This window comes from Pteronotus mesoamericanus, unplaced genomic scaffold (assembly GCF_021234165.1).
Source record: "Pteronotus mesoamericanus isolate MK-2021 breed Mesoamerican mustached bat unplaced genomic scaffold, CSHL_Meso_final scaffold_167, whole genome shotgun sequence".
NCBI classification, from domain to species: Eukaryota; Metazoa; Chordata; class Mammalia; order Chiroptera; family Mormoopidae; genus Pteronotus; species Pteronotus mesoamericanus.
Window position 1 is genome coordinate 17,831,087 of NW_026555308.1, and position 14,030 is coordinate 17,845,116.

The following is a 14,030-nucleotide window of genomic DNA, read 5'->3' on the forward strand; positions in this document are numbered from 1 at the left end:
TTAGGTACATAATAAACACTTTGTTCTGTAATCTCTTGTGCTCAGAAGCAGTCCAGGTATCACCACCTAAACAATCTGAAGATATTACTCACACATCATGAGCCATTCAGCTATTATTCATCCTTAATATGCTCTACAGCAAACCACAATAAAAAATGCATCAAGAACAAATAACCCCTTGAGACTGATACACACTGCTCTACAGAATGTGGCTTCACTACAATGGGTAACAAATAGGTAACAGCAAACTCAATATGGCTAGGGGGTCAGCACTGCCAAAAAATCTGAGAGCTCAGGTGATCTGTATGTCATAATTCTTCCTCAGTATGAAGAAATGAGTAAAAGAATCTCTAAGGATGCTCAAGAGAGAAAACAAGAAACTACTAAGTGTCAGGAACCTTGCATATACCAACTCATTTAATATCTCACAGCTATTTTTACACCCATTTTATTACAGATATAGAAACTGAAACTCAAACAGGCAAAGTAACTTTTCACATAGACATGACGCTTATCCCCCAAAAGGTATTAATCTGGCTCCAAGCCCCATGTACCTAAGAATCTCTCCTTCTTGAATAAGTTAGTAATCAAATATTGCCCGGCCAAAAATTCAGTGTCATTGGTAGGGAATCTGGCTTACATAAAACAAAATACTACAGTCCCAGCTTTCCTCCTCTGGTGTTTCCTGTCTTCTTTCTCAAATTTTATATATATTAAATTTTGGCCACAGGATGTCCCTCTTTGGTTTTTGATTGACATCACTTTGCTTCCTTATCATGTAATTAGAATTGGTAGAGGTACTTACAGGCACACTTCCCTCAGAAATGAGGGTACGCCTCTGCAGTCAGCTTCTCCACTTGCAGCACTGACATCATCTTCAGAATGTCTGACCCACAGTCCTTTCATCAGGTTACTCTGGGTAACTACTAGTACTGAGCAATCCTGACAGATCTTGCTATAATTCTTGTAATTTTTGGAAATCTTTGGCTTACTTCAAGTTTTATTTAGGTGCCTTTTCTTTACTAGAAATATAGAAAAATACATATCTAGATTTTTAGACAAATAGCTAGACAGCCCATTTTTGTTCACAGGCTAGGAAATGGTGAAATTCCCTAACAATAGGGCACACAGCTCATATTTAGAGGATGCTGAGAGTCAATCTCATACAAAGATCTTAAGAAACCTCTAAAGAAAATCTAGGGCTCAGTCCTTTCATTCTTTAAACTCCTGGTGTAATCACCAAATGATTGTTTTTTTTTTTCCCTCAAGCTCACACCTGATGTGCTTCTTATTTCAGACAGAATCACAGGTAACTCAACTAATTTCCACTCTACTGATGAAGATTACCCCTCCCCCTCTTGTCCCTCAGGCTATGTCTTCCTAAATCTCTTTCTGTGGTTATTCCCACACTAGGCAGATCTCGTCTTCATTTTTCCACTATCAATCTCAAAACACTGGCTACCTCCGCAGCCTTCTGGTCCTTCTCAGAGCAGCTGCCTTCCTTTCTCTCCTTGAAGACCTTCTCTAAAACACTTGGCCTCTCCTTAGGCCTGTAGCTTCCCTGACAAAGGTTAATCTTTACCTTAAGTGAGCCTGTCTATTCTTTTTGTGCATCTAAGATAACATACCTTTAAAATGTTAAGTGATATTCTTTTCCCTTCAAAGGCACAACAGCTGGCACCAGAGCACTAGACTTCATTGTTGTCTCGTTGCCCACATACCATCTATGTGTGCTGTAAATGTTAACCATCCTGTACCCACCAATGTAAAAGAAGTATGTCTCTCCATTTTGTTTTTTATCAAATTCAAGAGATTTTCCCCACCCCCTTAATCTATCACCAAAGGATTTCATGTAAACCCCACTCAAGTCTCTTCCTTTCATTCACTGTATAAAATAAGCTGCAAAAGTGCCATTTTCTGGCGTATTTTCTCAATCTGTTGCTTCCCAGTAATTGCTGTCAGTTTGGCTCAAATAAACTCATAAAAATTCTCAAAACAAAACAAAACAAAAACAATGAAAAAACTTGGCCTTTCAAGGCTGGCCCTTATTCAAGCAGCAGTTGTGGAATCATAATCCTAGCCTCAATGAAAAGTGTATATGTCTACACAGAAGTACTTAGCAAGTCCCTGGCACACGATGGTACTCAATAATTGTCAGTGTATCACCAATATTAATGAATGCAGCAGGATAAGGAAGTAAATGTAAGAATTATAACTAATTGGGGGGGTCAGTATGATCCGTTTATCAAAAACCTGGACTTTATCAAGTGAATTATTACATGCTGCAAGGCTTCAGATCCTTCCCTTTAGCAGAGAAACAATCAGGTCATTCTGGCAGGAGTAATAATGGCCCAAGAGTGCTGATTGCCATCAATATGACAAAGCTATCTTTTACCTGTTTGACACAAGCACTAGCAATTTCCCTTTTTTTGGTGTGATTCCAAAACAAGGCCAGTTGACCACGTCCAACCATCTATATTCTTTCTCTTAGTCGTATTACTATACATGTTAATTCTTAGCTCATATCAACAGAACAGTCCTTTGAAATTCATGCAGTCTACAAATCCACTAATTTGAATAATTAGTTCAGATGATTTCAATGTCAGAATTAGCAGTGGCTGCGACAAAGCTTCCCTCATGAACACTGAGGCTGGATGACTACTTTATAGCAGTCTAATTTTTCACCAGATAGCCTCCTAATCAAAAAGGAAAGCCCTGGTCATATGAATAGTTAAGCATAATCCAGTCTATGTGCACCTGAAAGACAAGGGAAAAATATTCATGCAAATATCTCATTCAGAAGCCATCATTAAATGATTTAATAGTAAATTTTCTTAGTTTATCTCCATATATCCATATCATCCAAGATATCTTAGATCAAGGATAAAGAGGCCATTTTCTTAAACTTACCCAAAACACCACCATAAACACTTTAAACACTATTCTTAAACTTGAGACTACAACTATCCTTAAACCACAAACTTATCCTAAACACCACATAAGCAGTATTCGTACTTATATGACCATCCTGTAAAGATTCGAATGTTACGAACAAAAATAGAGTGCACTCTCTTCACTGCTACAGGTTATATTCTCAAGTCCATGTTTTTTTAAAAATGTGGATGTCTTCATGAATTTGTGTGTCATTCTTGTGCAGGGGCCATGCTAATCTTTTTTGTATCATTCTAATTTTAGTATATGTTCTACTGAAGTGAGCCCATGTTCTTATAATTTTAAAAATTCTTTGGAAGAGCTTCCCTACTCATTTCCTACTTTTCTAGTAAATTTATTATCAAGTCAAAATCAGACTTGTAAAGGCAACATGTAGAAGAGTGGCTAAGAAAATGGATTATAGAACCAGAATACCTTAATTTGAATCCTGATCCTATCACTATTAACTACAAGACTTTTGGCATGTTTTTTAACCTCTGGCCCCTCAGTTTCCTTATCTGAAAAACAGCGATAATAAAAGTGCCTATCTGTTAAAATTGCGCTATTATAATTACACAGTTTAAGTGTGCCATAAGTGTTAAAAATCATTATCATTACAACACCTGTCTTTGTAAGATCTGGGCAACTTATGTCTTGGTTCAGGAGTGGCAGTAAGCAACAAATATAAACAAAAAGTCAAAATATATTGACAAGCAACACACTCCTCACATACAAAATCAATTTGACAAGAGTATAAATACCTTATCTCTTTTTTTAATCATCACCTAAGGATATGTTTATTGATTTTAGAGAGAGGGAGGGAGGAAGGGGCAGAGAGAGAGAGAGAGAGAGAGAGAGAGAGAAACATCAATCATTTGCCTCCCATACATACCCAGACCAGAGATCGAACCCACAACCTAGTTATGTAAACTGACCAGCAATCAAACCTGCAACCTTTTTGGTATACTGGATGATGCTCCAACCAACTAAGCCACCCAACCAGGGCTAAAGACCTCATTTTAAGCAGAAAAGAGACCTAATTAAATTCTACTTTAAGTTTCTTATTTAAGCCAATAAACAACAAGCTGGGCTTCAGGCTCAATCATCAACCAATGATGAATGCTTCCTGTATGACTGCTAAGAGAAAATTGTAGAAAACAGATTCCTATAAACAAATTGGTATAGTTTTTCTTGGCTTTCAATCATAAAGACAACATCAGTTTTTTTAGACATCATACCAAAATTATCATAAAATGCAATTTCATTATATATAGCTGTATTGATAATGTACTTCTACTATAAGGTGCAAGCAACTAAGAAATTACCTTTGCCATCATAAATGGTAAAATTTCATTGTGATAGGGAGACACAATCCACACTGAAAAATTTCCTGTAATTATCTCCTTCAGAGTGGACCGTATTTCTTTTGGAAACCCTCATTTTCCGAAACAACATATATGTGTGGACAGAAAAGCAGTGCTGTAATAAATAATAAATTTCTAAGCAAGCAGGTCATAGTGGGAAGTCATGCCCCAGACATATAACTTTTTAGGTAAAAGCCACACTTTGTCTTAAGCTAGCCGTGTCCATTCATTCTAGGGACATATGGGAAGACACACCTTTGAAATGCCTCTTTTCAGACCCCTCCTTCAAAGACAGCAAATAATGTTAATGATTCTGTAATATAATCCTGGCTTTGCTTTCTCCCACTTTCATGTAATCTTCCTTACGTTGCGTCCTTAGTTTGAAATGCATAAAAGAAACTGCAAAACTGTTATTCTATGGAGCATTTGAGATCTTGCTCCCTGGCTTATGCTGTCAGTTCGGCTCAAATGAACTCTTATAAAAATGCTCTACAGATTTAGACATTCCTTAAGGCAACATATATTTGTTTTTTTAATGTAAAATTTCAATATTTAATACAACATTTTCTCCTCAATAAACTCTAAGTCTAGATCTCTTACTCTCATACCAATCCCATTGGTCTGCAGAGCAAAGCACTACTATGCCACTAGTGATAACATATTCCAAGAATAATTTAAAACTCATATTATATATTGATCAATTCTTATTCTTTGATTCCATGTATGGAAAGATTTTAAGGTCTAAATTATAATTATATAGGGCTGAGTTTAGGTTATTCATGTTTCTGAACAGCATATGATCCTCAAAAGTAGAACGAAAAGTAATGTCTTCATGACTGACTTTTCAATCCTAAATAGCATAAAACATGGTCTCACTTTACCTCTTCTTTCTTTGTAAGCCACAATGAAATAATTTGCTCAATCTTCAGATGAAAGTGATGCATACCCTACTGCCATCATAAATAGTGAAACAAGTGGCCTTGCCCACAAGAAAAGGCCTCAAAAAGGCACTGATTTCATGATTAAGGTCAGGAAAAGTAGTTTATGTCATCTGGGACTAAATCAAAACCTTTGGTTTTTATGTCTCAAATTATTTGCTGTTCATGATGGATAAGAACAATGCCAAGGGTGTTAAAGTGAATTGCCACAGAACACTAGTGAGTACCAATTCTTGGAGGGTCTTCTACGTGTCATCCTTTGTTAAGCAAAACATTCCTTCAAGAAGTTTAAAATCTAATGGAGGAGACAGATATGCATAAATAACTATCTAATACAAGGTATTAAACTGTATTTCAAAAGCATCATAGTAGTCACATTTGGTGGCAGACACATCTCACTTTCACCTATAAATTATAATAAGGATGAACAGTTCTGGGGTATGTACAGTTTATACCAAAATATAGCTTGAACGAAAGGAAACAAAGAAATCTGTATAAGTGTCTAGCTCAGTCACAAAATAGAATTTAGTATTGAACAAACACAACCTTCCCTGGGTTCAGTTTCCTCAAAGGCACATCTCCAACTTCGGAAAGTGCTTCTAATCTGTAGCCACTACGTCAATACAAGGGATTTTTTTTCTTATTTGATTTCAGACAGCCTTTGGACCAGAATATAGAGGGCTGAAGAAGCCTCAAACCTTGAAACAGTCAAAAACCTGTCTAGCTGAGAAGAGTCTTTGCTTCATTTACTTCATCATTCAAAAAGTATATATTGACCATAAATGAGGTCAGGTATTGTCCTAAAACTTGCAAATACTAACAAGAATGACAACTAGATTACACTGCAGTGGGTGAGACACACAGCCAACAAAGACATAGCGGGGGGTGGGGCGGAGTGGGGGGAGATGTTAACACCTTAATTTCAGAAGAAATGTAGGGTCAGATCAGGAAATTCTTACTTCTGGGAGGTAGAACTCCTGGGAAGCCTTCCCTAGCTTCTGCACGAACTTTTCCCTCCAGCCTTGGTACTTGGTTTCTCTGTGGTTAGTGTGGGAATTACTTTTTGTATTCTGTGGCTACTCTACTCTTTACTGGTATATAGCCAGTTGGTTTTCTTCTTGAGGTCAGGCATGGTAATTACACTTACTTGAATACACTTTCCAACAAAAAGAATAAAGAAAAAAATTTGTAATCTAAGAAAAGTGGTTGACTGAAGAATTGACAAATCACCAGTACACTGAAGTAATGGGACAAAATGATTAAGTCTTTATTTATTTATTTTTTGAGGGGGAGAGAGGGAGGCAGAGAGGGAGAGAAACCTCCATGTTTGAGAGAAACATCTACTGGTTGCCTCTTGCATGCCCCCAAATCAGGGGACACCTGCGCTCAATCTACTGTGCCACACCAGCCAGGGTGTGCTGACTCTTACAGAATATCTTTCTCTTCGGTGTTTCTCTCAAAAACTCACCTTCAGTGACCAAACTGGAATAGATACTTGGGCTTCCTCCTTTAAATTTCAGTTCTTTCAGCTGTTACAAAATGATATAACAAAAATTATAAGAGCGTTTGTGAAGTTTTCTTTGGCCTTAAATTACTTTGGCCAAAGAACAGTTAAAGGAAAACTCCCTTATTCTATGGTTAATTAGTGAGAGTGCTTCCTGCATATTTGTGGGGAGTTCTCCAGCTGTGCAAGCTGCAGGGTGTGGTAGGAGCAGATAATGGCTCTAGAATGCTGTTCCATGGGATTTTTCTTGCCATGTAAAGTCCTAAGAATGGCTTGACTACAAATAAGTGGAAAGATGGCTCCCACAAAGAAAGCAACTGAGAAAATGATTAACCATACTGAAGATTTTTACAGTATTATTCCTACAATAGTAAGCTAAATACAATATAAGTTAATTGGCACTTAATGCAAAAACAGTACTTACATTTTCATTAATACCACTGCTTTCCTGATGAGGAAATTAATACACAGAGTGGTTAAATTATGTGAATAACATCTAATACCCAAAACTAGGTATCCAGATTCTAAGAAAGTGAACTTTTAGTTTAAACAAACAAAAACTGCTTTATTTCTGTACACACACTTTCTTTTTAAAGAAATTTTTGTAAGATAGAACTTTTGGACCTGATTTGTTTCGATAATTATTCCCCTCAAATGTTCAATAATTTATTCTTATCTGATCACACTCTTCACCACAATGTTCTGATTCTACTCCACAGGAATCATTAAATAAGGAGACTGCCACAATACGGTAGATCTCACTTGAAGCAGACAGGAAATACAAGAGGGGAAGGCAAACTCTCTAACAATCCCAATAAGAGGGAATTAACAGACTGATGCAGGCGCGAAAAAGTATCTTTTCCTATTCCCCCTCTAAATTCTCAGCTGGGGCTCCTGTAACTAGAGACAGATTAATAAGAAAAAAGCTTACAAATGTATTATGAAGGTTTTTCTCCTGCTAATCTGAATTTAGAAAGAAGGGGACAAGGAAAAATGTTTACCTCCCTCTCCTGACAGGGCACTAGAAACAAATTTGGGAAACTGAGCTGGTAAGAAGTCTTGCCTTCTGTAGGCTTTTATCTGTTGTCCAGCCCTCTGAAGCAAGTAGAGTAACCAGCATTTTACTGCCCCTTTATGATTGTTAGAATTTTAAGAGAGGAAAATTTCCTTTTCCTTTTACCCTTATACATTCTCTACTGGGGTCCCTGTACCAAAAGACATTAAAAAGAAAAATCCACACAAATCTATTTAATTTTAAAGTTTTATACTACACAGGAGTCTTCATAAGGAAATAAAGACACAAAGAGGTGGTTAAACCTGGGCACTTTTTATGTTGGATTTGATCAAGAGTGGGAAGTCCTGGAAAAATGCCATAAGACAAAAGGTTTGAGCTAAGTGTAGTAAGGTGGGGGAAATGCAACAAGACCTGTTCATTCAGATTCCTTTTTGAATTCTTCCATCTTCAGAGATAACGATGCTCCTTTCCTCTGGATTTAGGGAGGGCACGTCTCACAGTAGGGGTTTTATGATCCTCTTTAGGGGAAGGTCAGAAAGTCTTTCCCGCACCTGCCATTCTCAAATTCCTTCATCTTGAAATATTCAATATGCCAAGGCCCCATATTATGGCATAGTATGCCCTAAATCCCATTACTGGGTCCACAAATCACACTCTTAAAATGTCTTTCAAATTTCTCAATCACTAGAAGAAGCTGAAATGTATTTATACGATGAAATCTGTTTTCCTGAAACCACCAGTGTGGTACCTGTAAATGGATTCATAGCAGACTTGAAAGAAACTAATGCATAATTTGAGACTAGAAAAAGGATCTGGGCAGATGGGCAACCATGATCTCAGAGATACATCCATTTGGCTGATCCTGTGAACTTGGTGAAAATGGTCACTTTACAAACATGTCCTGAGACTCCCTGGAGAGCCTTTTCTCACAAAAATCTCTATATATTCATGGAAGTTATCCTTCGATTAGGGGCCTTTATATGGGGACTCTAAAAGTTTTATTAAAATGCAAACCATGCCCTTGCTGGTGTGGCTCAGTGGATTACGTGCCGACCTGCAAACCAAAGGGTCGCCAGTTCAATTCCCAGTCAGGGTTGCAGGCCAGGTCCCCAGTAGGGGGTGTGCGAGAGGCAACCACACATTGGTGTTTCTCTCCCTCTCTTTCTCCCTCCCTGCCCCACCTCTAAAATAAATAAATCTTTTTAAAAAATGCAAACTTTATTTTATAAGGTCAGTCTTAAGCTGTTAGTATCCACTAACAATCACAAAAATACAATTAGCAAATATATTAACTGCATTTTTCGGAAATTAGGGCAGTTGATCCATGATGAGAGGAAGGGTTCCAGTCCAGGAAGAAAATGGCCAGGTGGGGCAGGGGGTTGTAAAGAGGAGTCCTATTATGAATAATGGCCAGTAATTTTGGTACACCCCCCGCCCCCCCCAAAAAAAGACAGATTAAAAAAAAACACATTTACCTGTAAAATCAAGTTGTCTAAAACAACCTCTGTTTCTAACTTCCTCCAGGGGGCTATTTAGAGTGAAATGACCCAGGCCAGGGGTGCCATTTTCAGTTATTAAAGGAGCAAGTAGAGCTTCTGGCTCTGAGCAGCACTTGACCCAAAGGGTGACAGGCAGAAGGAAGAGGAAAGGGAATTAACCAGATCTCCCGTGGTTAGAGTCTGCACACAGCAGGGCTGAAAACCATGTCTCTCTCAGCATGGCTTCCAAGGAACACTTCTTTGATTGCAGAAGTTACTGCTGTCCAGGGCTGAGCTGAAGGGCTAAGGGCCAAAACCACAAGGGAAGCGGGCAGCAAGAGAAGTCCTAGGTAAGAAATGTAATAACTGACACATTTGTCACCTGGAGGTGTACAGCCCTAAAATTGTGATGACAAAACAGAGGCAATGCTGGCCTAATTACCCTCTTCCAACCAACTGCCAAAGGTCTGGTGATTTATCAAAGTCTGTCTAGGTATTTCTCTAAACAAGCCCAGCCTCCAATCCCAGTGTAAAATCCACAAGCCAGCTTCTGGGAATGAGAAACAGGCAGTTGATTTTAGGATTTTTTTTTCTTCATCTGGAAAAACATGAATAAATCACACATCATCAAGTTTATCATTTTTCTCCTCAGAGAAATATGAAATATTATAGATCATCTCCAGTACATCAGCTTCTTCACACCCCATTAGCATGAAGGGACTATTTTTGATATAATTTATCAAACCACTGGCCTCATTTCTCCCATTTCCTTCAAAATGGAAATATGGACACAGTGGACTCAGGCTTCCCTTATTCACAAGGTGCCACAATCTGCCCTCTATCTGGGAGCAGGAGCTAAGTTCAAGGGCCTAATGGGTGACAGGCCATCAACCGGTGCTAGCTCACTCAAAATAAAGGATGTAGCCAAGAGACTAGAATGGGGCTGCTTCAAGTATGCTTTAGGTAGATACTGCTGAGGTGAGAATATATATATGTATTTTTTTTAAATGAAGAGGACTTCTCTCTTACCACAGTCTGTTTTGTCCTCAACCTTACCCACCTGGAAGAGGAAAAGGGTCCCACTGTGGATGGCTGCCTGATTGTATGCTACATATACTTATTGGAAGCCAGAAATGTTTGAAAACTGCAATACAGAATTAAACATTTGCTTGTTATATCCTTCCTCCTCCCATTAACGGTATTCAAGTGTTTTAACAGCAAGGCTGAGAATCAAATGATCTATTCAATTTAACATGGTTACTATTTTAATCAAGGAGGTCCTACTGTATTTGAGGCATTTTCCATGTGGTTCCTGCTCATAGTCAGCTAAGCAAATATATACCTAACTAGTTGTTATATAAGTTAGAATCAGATGTACTGATACATACATAAGAAAGTGTTTCATCGGGATCTTGAAAACTGAATAGAATTTCAACATCCTGCATAAAGTTTAAAACAGGAAAGACGACTAAGGATAAAGAAATACCACCAGGAGGCAAGAAAGAAATGACACTGGAATGCAAGGATTGAGATGCAAACAGTACAAAGACCAAAATAAGGTCAGGCTAGAATGGTTCTGGAACAGCAAACTAAGGAGTATTAGCTTCATCACATAAATAACAGGAAGCCATGGGATGCTTTTGAGCATAAGAGTAAAGATTAGGACTGTGCTTAGGAAGTTAACTTTAACAGACCAGTGAAAGATGACCAAGGAGAGGTGAGAGGAGTATTGAGAACACTGGTGGGAGGGCTCCTGGGACCAAATTTCCTTTAAAGTCCTCTCCAGAGCACACAGCTGGGAGATAACCTGGTTTGACAGTCATACATCAGCCCTGCCAAGTGCTAATAGGTACTCAATACAATTTGGTGAAATAACAAATGGACATGTATGTGTGCAAGGAAATTTGTACAAAAAGGTTCACAGCATCATTATTTGTAATAGCGAAACATTGAAAACAATTTAAATATTCATAAATAGAATAGATAAATGGTGGCAGAGTCTTAAACTAGCATATAACACAGCAGTGGAAGAGCAAAACAGAGCAATTGAATTAATCTCACAAAATACTGCTCAGTTTAAAAAAGTTGCTGAAATGCATATATTTATATGTAGTAAGATGGAATTTTTCAAAATATAAGCATACTAAATAATATTTGCTGATTTATGCAAGTAGAATATATATAAAGAAATTCATAACATAAACAACAAATTCAGAATTGTGGTTATTACTCCTGGATTCTGAGAGGAGCACATGATCAGAATTATAATGGGAGCTTCAACTATACTGAACTGTCTTACTTTTCAAGCTGGTGATGGGTACATGGATATTCATTATATTATTTTTCATGTCTTTATTTAATAAAATAAGGAACAAGCAAAAATAATAATGGTCAGGGGAATCTTGGGGGACTAGCTACATTTAAGGATATGGATGACAAGACAATCATCAGTGAAGTAAACTGAGAAAGGGCAGTGAAAAATGGGGAGAAGTCAGACCACGGACGTACTCTATGCCTGGAAAGTGATAGGCATGTGCAAATAATGGGATGGTAGAAAATGTAGGCTGCAGTCCTACACCTGGTCTAGACTGCACAGGGAGACAGGAAGCCAAGAGCAGGTAAGAGAACTGGAGATGAGGAGGGACCACGGGACTTGACACAGGACAAAGGAAAGGGCAGGGAGAGCTAGCAAGAGGACGACGTGGACCATGACCAAAGACAAAAACAGAAGAATTGAAGAGTAAATGAAAGTATTCCTTGGCAAGGAATACAGGGATGATTTATTAACCTCCAGTGGGGAGAAAGTGTGTGCATGTGTGTGTGTAAAATTCCAAAGTTGACATTAAAATTTACTCCCCTTCTGAAAGAATGAATTTTGTGTTAACATTTTTTTCCCCACTGATAAAGTATGTATTTTCTTCCATTTTAAAACTGAAACGGGACAGGACAGCACGGGAAGTGAATCAAAACAGAATAAGAACACACCAATCTCTTACATTTTCCTTCTTACAGAAATGCAATTGGGTAACTTATTTTTTAAAATCTGAAGTTTATTAGGCTGGTATTTATTTTTATTTCCCTGGAGGGCACAATTATGCCTTAGAAAGACCTGTGGCTTAACGACTTTCACAATAAACTATTTCTATGCTTACCACATGTACTAGGAGCAGCAAAGAAAGTCTCCGTTGTGAGGTATTTTTCAGAGTGATGACCCCTGTCTTTTTCTGTTAATAGCATCATGTGTCCTGGCATTAGAGCTTCTTTGACCACTACCCAAGCTACAGAATTATCTCATAGGAGTTATGCAGAAAACAATTATGTTGAGCATCCCGGCTGGATCTGAGAGGGTCTGAGGAGATAAAATACCACCCTGAAGTTATCTCTTTGCACAACTAAAGAACTGATCCCAGCATTTGCAATGAAAGTTATACCAAGGCCAGTGACAAGCTTGAAAGACTTGGTCTCAGAGTCCTATAATCCCTTCTAGATCAGAAAATTTATAGTATGTTTAGTGACCACCTTTATAAATAAAGAAGGAAACTTCATTGTTAGCTTTCTGCCTCCTATTTCTTTTTCTAGGGAACTCTCACTTTACAAATTGAGTATGTAAGTCCAGTTTACCATTCTTTAGCAGAGCTGTGAAAAAGTAAGTAGAGCTTTTCAGAAAATATCTGCCAAATCATCATGTGATAAAAATAATCCATATGGACACATGAAGTAAGAAGTGGGTTTGAGAGTCTCTCTAGTCTGCCAAGCTATCAAGTGTCACTACTGGAGGTGTCCAGGAAAGACGATGTGTAGGTGTTAAAAATACATGAGAAAAGCACAAAGTAACATTTCTGGATAATCACAGGGGTTCCTGAAGAACCCCACTTCTTGCCCTATGGGTAATTAAAACTCACCCTTCAGGGCTTGCATACTTAACTTCTAAAATCAAGAAGGAAGAGAGATACATTTATTTGGACTCAAAGACATATTTATGAGAATGTGAAATATATGCAGACTCACAAACCCATGCATTTTTCTCCACCAGTATAGGCGTGGCTGGGGACAACCTCTCAGAGTTTAGTTCTGATTCTCTCTGAGCCATACACAGCCCAGAGGAGATGGGACACCTCCTGTGATGGGCTTGAATTTCAGATGACTCAGATGAAGCCCATGGTGTCCTGCTGAGCCAATGGTGGAGCCATGGTAAACAGAAAACAAGAAAATGAGATTGCAGGAGGCCTACCCCCTTAAAACACGGTCATAAACAACATGAAGCACAGACTTACCCATGAGTCACAGAAGGATGTTCAGCACCCGCCCATTTGCTGCCAAGGCATTCCAAAAGACATCCCCAAGACTTTGTCATACAACAGTACAGATTTCACCAGGGCTTTGTGGGACCTGCTAAAAGTCCATTCTATATCTTTAGCAATGTATAAGGAGGTGAAAACGGTCTATTCTCCTACTACAACAGGAAAGAAACTTTCCATTAAAACCCCCTTTTAATTGCACTGGAAGTTCTAAATGATGTCAGTAATGGCAAAGGAAGCTGAGACAACCAACCCTCTGTGTCTTGGCAGGCTTAAAGAGGGCTCAGTCAAAAAGAGATTTATTTTTAATTGGTATCCAAGTGGTGCTGCCATTCAGACTTCTCTTAAAATGGTCTTGAGACATTGTACAAGCAGCTAATGGCACCACAGGGACACTCACTTTTCAGGGGGCTAACAAACATAATATTAGGGGTCTAAAACTCAAAGGGAAATTGCATTTCTCAAAAATGACAAATTACAAAGAATGATGTTAACTGTAATG

At 38.2% G+C, this 14,030-nt stretch overlaps 1 protein-coding gene and 1 non-coding gene across 4 annotated transcripts in view; both read right to left on the minus strand.

Annotated features, from left to right (window-relative positions):
* AUTS2 (activator of transcription and developmental regulator AUTS2) overlaps window positions 1–14,030 on the minus strand; it is a 1,138,147-nt gene that overhangs the window by 542,210 nt on the left and 581,907 nt on the right. The gene's annotated exons all lie outside the window — the stretch shown is intronic.
* On the minus strand, window positions 3,113–3,217 carry LOC129083975 (U6 spliceosomal RNA). The gene has a single exon (XR_008530540.1). It is a non-coding gene; the product is annotated as a U6 spliceosomal RNA (small nuclear RNA).